This window comes from Drosophila albomicans, chromosome 3, assembly GCF_009650485.2.
Source record: "Drosophila albomicans strain 15112-1751.03 chromosome 3, ASM965048v2, whole genome shotgun sequence".
In the NCBI taxonomy this organism is placed as follows: domain Eukaryota; kingdom Metazoa; phylum Arthropoda; class Insecta; order Diptera; family Drosophilidae; genus Drosophila; species Drosophila albomicans.
This window is the reverse complement of record NC_047629.2, coordinates 29,864,190-29,870,189: the sequence shown is the minus strand read 5'-3', so window position 1 is coordinate 29,870,189 and position 6,000 is coordinate 29,864,190.

The window sequence follows — 6,000 nt, the reverse complement described above, 5'->3', positions numbered from 1 at the left end:
GCGAGCCTGTCATTTGCCTGATGTCAATAAAATGCACTGAATAATTAATGCAGCGTCCTTAAAAGTGAGCAACGCAGTCAACGCTCAGCCTTTCACACGTTCTCTCACTGTTCAAAAGTTAAAAGACATTCCAAGAGTTAAAACTGTGCATACAGAAACAATATTTTTGTGCTTGTAAATAATAATGAAGAAATTTATTTATTTTCGTTGGTATAATTTGTAAAATTTCTTAAGAATTAATTTCTGGAGTCCCTTGTTAAATTTGTGTCCCATAAACGATTTATATTATAAATATATTAAGACTTTCAACAGTCTGCTAAATTATATTATATTATTAACAACAATTATAAATAAAACATTTTATAGTTAGATCCATGCCAAAAGAAAAAAATTTGATTTGTTGCTGAACTAAATTTTGTACAAAAACATTTCTTTATTATAAAAAATTAAAAAATTTGTAACTATTTTCAATAGTCTGACATAATTTAAAAATATATTTGTGCAAGAATTGTATAGTATTCTTGCAGTCAATAAAGTCATTTAAGAACACATTTAATTTTTATAAAAATCATGATACTGTAAGAATGTCATATAACTTAAGAATATAATGCATACATATAACATAAAATATATAATATATTTAAAAGATACCCAAGGGATAAAACGTTGGCAAAAGATAACATCTTCTTTGTTAAACTTTGATATTTTCCTTAGGATTTATGTAGTCTACTACAATATATATTTAAACTACTTCTTATTTGATTTTCACTACGCTAAAATAAAAAGACATTCAAGTTTTAATCTGCGCCAAAGGAAAGCGCAATGACTTTATTGTTAGAAATTCGAAATTTTTTTAAACTATAATTATAAACTATAATTTAATAAAAAAAAAAAAAAAATATTCATGTAAACTTCGTAGATGATTTTTCGCAGTGCGAGACATGCGGAGGATGCGATGTTGACACTTGGAGCAAGGCGATAGCCACAGGCGGGGCATTGATCAACTTAACGAGCCGAGCAGCACAGCCTGGGGGCAGTTGCCGTTGCCGTTGCCGTTGCAGTGGCAGTGACAGAGGCTGCGACAGCAGCTAATTGAGTATTCTTCTTTTAAGTGTCCAGCAGAAGCAGCAACAGCTACAGCAGCAGCAGCAACAGCAGGGGCATGCCACAGCAGCGCCGACGACTGCCCTGTTAACACACTTCAACTTCGTTTGCATGTGGCAGTTGCAATGCGTATGAATGTGAGTGTGTGTGTGTGTGCTGCCTGCGGTCAGCTGGCATTGCAACACACTCGCACACACTCACGTCCACACATAAATCAATAAGTTGGCATAAATTAATTAAAATGAAAAAGAAAAAAGAAAAAACAACAACAACAACAACAACAAAATGCAACTCAAGGTAATATCGAAGTCAACAGCCTGCTGCTGAATTACGACTGCAGCTCTCTTATGGCTTATAGCTTTAATCACCGCTCAACCGAAGCCATCAATCAAAATTGCAGTTGCCTTAGGGCCAGACGATCCTAGGGGGACAGAGGAAGTGGGGAAGGGAGAAGAAAAGGAGTGAGAGAAACTGAATCACGTAACGCACCATTCCAGAGCGCATGATAAATTGTCAACACGCTGACGTTTGTCTGCAGCGATTTAAAAACTACTTAAAATGTAAATGTTGTTTCGCCAAAGTTGTTGTTGTTGTTGCTGTTGCTGTTGTTACTCTTGGGGAGGTTGTTGTTGGGTGGGTTGTTGACTTTTATGCACACGTCGCAGCGCAGACTGCGAAAATCATGTTGTTGACTTTGAAAAAAATATGTGTAAAAATGCGCTATTGTAAATAACAGCACACAAACACGCGTTCTGCTGCGAACTGAGACTGAGACTGAGACTCTTGACTGACTGACTGTCTGTGTGTCTGTCAGACAGATTGACGAACTGACTGACTGACTAAGGGACTGTCTGCCACCACGGTTGAGAGACTGATGACAGCGCATTGTCAACAGTCAGCAGCAACAATCGACCGAGAGAGAAACACCGTCAAAGTGCACATTGTGTAGAGGCAACTACGCCTTTTTTTTTGTATTTTTGTTAACAAATACATTACATTTGAAGTGTTAAGTTTGCACTTGGCATTCACACTCGCACGTTGTTTGTTTTCACACTTTGGCAGGTGAGTGTACAAGTGTACAACATAGTTACTCTCGAATGCCATCATCCAAAGCACACAGCACAAGCACAACTTGAGTAGAAGTCCTTTTCCTGCTTGTCAGTCAGTCAGACAGTCTCTGATATTTTTATCTTTCGCACACAAAAAAATAAAACTGTCCCGAAACTGATATCACCGGAGACCTTTTGTTATCACCTCGCAGAGCGCTAAATAAATAATTAACCAAGTTCAGTTGCTGTCTGACAGTTTGTTGTGACAATAGATGCACAGAACTTGATATGAACAACAACCTAACTTTTGTGTCAAAGTCAATCTCATTCTGCTCAGGTGTTGAATGGCAGCGGACACATGTGACATTAACTTTAACACTGGAGATGAAACAAAAGCGATTCATTTTTTGAAGATATTGTATTATATGAACAGATGAGTATTTTTAAATCCATTTTTTTTTAAGTTTATAAAATACGAAGGAACTAAGTATTCCTTCCCTTCCCCTTAACAAATGTATTTTAATATAGTATATGCTTAGTATAACTTTTATTGTAATTTACTTTCCCGTATCTAAAAGACGTATGTACTTAATGTCAATTTAACTTATAAAGGCTTTCAAAAATGTATCTAAGGTAAAATCTATAGATACGATATACACGGCTTCTTGCATTAAGTGTTTTGTTGGCATTTTAAAAAGATTACTTGATTGAAATGAATTCGTTTGAAAGTATAATGAATTGTTTTCCCCTCAAAAAATATATTTACATTGCTTTTCTTCAACTTTTGTAGCTAAAATTTTTGTCTTTGCCCAGATTCCCTTGTTAAATATTTATATTTTACTAATAAAACATTTTAAAACATAAAAAAAAATTACAAATTTTATATTATATAATCATGCACTCAATATTTCTTTAAACAGCATATAAATATTTTTGCCACTGTCTGTTTTTACCATTGAGATTAAAAGACGAATATCTTTCACATTTAAACAAGATGTAGATATGTTGGCCGTTAAAGTTTCTTTATCTTTCTGAAATGTATCTAAAAGACAGTCAAATCTGAAGCTATAACATGGAAGATAAAATTGATATTAGCTGCTGTTACAAACAGTTTACGTACTTCTAAAACTAGGCAATAAATTGATAACTGAAGCAATTACTCAGAAATGCACCCTTCTGTCTATTGTACAATCTTATAAAGGATATGGTTACCTCATTTGACAGGCACGATTTGTATGGGCAACAACTGGAAGTCTGTGAAAGCATTGAAGCTAATCGAACATAAAGTTGCACCCTAATTGCGTGGAGCTTGGCCAAATGAGCTATAAATTCATCTGTCAAAATACTTGACAATTGATTAATTGAAATTGACTTTGAAAGTTGTTGGTTGTTAAGCAGCCAGCAGCAGGCACTTGCCCCCGCCACGAGACAATATAACATACGAATAAGACAGAGATCAGGGCATTAGACGCCGGCGTCGTCGGCGTCGTCGTCGTCGTTGTCAGGGGAAGTGGGCTGTCAATCAGCTAAAACCACACACACGACCAACTCCGACAATGCGTCATTTGTTGATGAGCTAAACTTTGACCAAGAAGACATGTCTGGCACTCACAAAGTCCCATCAAACAAAGGGATATTCAGTAGGAAGAGAAGGAGAAGGAGAGTTCTGAGAAGACGTTCAAATTAAGCAGGACTAGTTAAACAGAAAAGTTTCTCCTGGGATGACGATAAACATCAGAATCAGAAACAGAAACAGAATCGAGTTCGAATTGTATCTGGTGAATGGTGGCAGCCAACTCATATCGAGTTGACAACTTAAATTGTTAGTTGGCCGATAAGCGTTGAATGTTGCCTCCGCATTGCGAGGTTGCCACCCCATCACCCCTTGCCCTATCACTCTGTTGCCCTTGATGTTGTGGCCGTTGTCAGGCCGGGTTGCGGGGCGTATATAACAATTTTATTTATTTCACTATTTTTTATGGGCGATGCGATGCGATGAGAACGGGACACGCGCCACATGCCAACGACAAACAAATAAATAAAAATCCAGTTTCGACTGCACCAAAAACTTCCGAGGCGAACCAAGTTGAGTTGAGGTCCTGCTGCTGGTCCTCGTCCTCGTACTCGGTATTCGGGGTCAGCGTGTGGAGCGTGTGTTTTACAAGTCTATTAACTTGAAGCGCTTATCTAATGCTGACAGCAAGTTTTTCACTTTGCCAAAGTTTTTCTGAAGCTGTAGCTGAAGCAAACGCAACTTCCGCTGCTCTCTTCGCTGCTGTTGCGTTTCCGCTGCGGGTGGGCGTCTTTTGGCATTAAGTTGCCAACTAGCAGGCGGCAAACTGGCAACAGTTCAAATGTTGTAGCAAATGCCGCACATGTCAATCATTTGTTTACCATTTTTCTTGCCACCAAAGCTGAAAATAATACACCAGACAGACGAGATACACACGGAGTCGGAGACACTGTCAATGCTATATGCATAATGTATGGCAGCTCATTTCCCCTTCAATTTGGCACTGGACCCACTTCCCACTTTGGGGGTGTTGATTTACGCGTTGCGATGCAGAAAAAAAAACATAGCATACATATATGCTGCTACTTTATGCATGAGCTCTTAAAGCATCTTTGTTTTAAGGCAACACACACACAGACTGAGACTGAGAGCGAGTGTGAGTGTGAGTGTGAGGGAAAGTAAAAGAGAAAGTGTTGAAGGCAACTGTAAAGTTTCGCACCGAACGATGGCCACAAATACGTAGCAAGCAATTTCTGATTTGCTGGCAACAGATAAAGCTCAAAGGATACAACTTGTTGGCCACGAAATGGTCAAGTGAACTCAACTTGCACGAAGAGCCGAGCAGAGAGAGCAGAGAGAGAGAGAGAATTCTCGCTTCATTAAACACAAAGTGCTTTGCAGCCGCACTTCTTGGTCAAGTTTCTGCACTGTGCTAAATAATATTTATGAGCCGGCTAAATGTTTGCCTTGACTTGTTCTACCCTGCAACATCATCTTAACCTGAGCAAGTTGCAGTTGGAATCCTTTTGCGAGAGTGTGCAGGATACTTTTTCAATGAACGCTGCGCATTATTGTTATTAGTTTCAGGTTGGGTCACATAAAAACTTCAACATCCCAAAGAGTTCAGCGAGTGGCAGTGCTTACACTGTTGCATAACAAGTAATAGCAACAAGACGTCATCACTTGTAGTGCACAGTACAAAGAGGAAAGGGAAGGAAGGAGGATCACAGCATAGTGTAGTGGGACAATGCTTTGCTGATGCTATCTGAGATGGCATTGTCGCACAGTGGGCGATTTGGTCCCGCTAGCGGCATTTAATTCAAATTTTCAAATTTAAAAATCCGTTAATATTTTTTCACATATCGATAGCAGATGCTTTGATTGGATTTTTAAAGGCTTTTTGAAAGCTCTACGATCAGCTGATCATCAGCTGTGATCGGTCAAACACATCATATGATTTCGCAAAGAGCTTTACACAATTTTTTCTATTTGCGCGCATGGAATTTGAGTTCCTCGGAAATTTACAATTTTTGGTGAATTTGTTAGAAGTTTGGTTTTTTATTATATTCAAAGTATCTATTTTCAAAAAAATCAATGCTTGTGACCGGTCTATAAATGTGTAGCTCATAAAACGTAGTGGTAATTCAGTGTATTAACAACTAGCCCGGATTAGCGTACACCTGTCTTTCGTGGAGTAGAACTTAATTTATTCAACTAAGTTCAGTCTAACTCCTTTATTAGCCGAAAGTGTGAATCAGTGGCGTCCAAAATGTGTAATATCAACTGCTATTATCTGCTAGCCTTCAAACTATGGTACTTTTTAGACACAGTGTT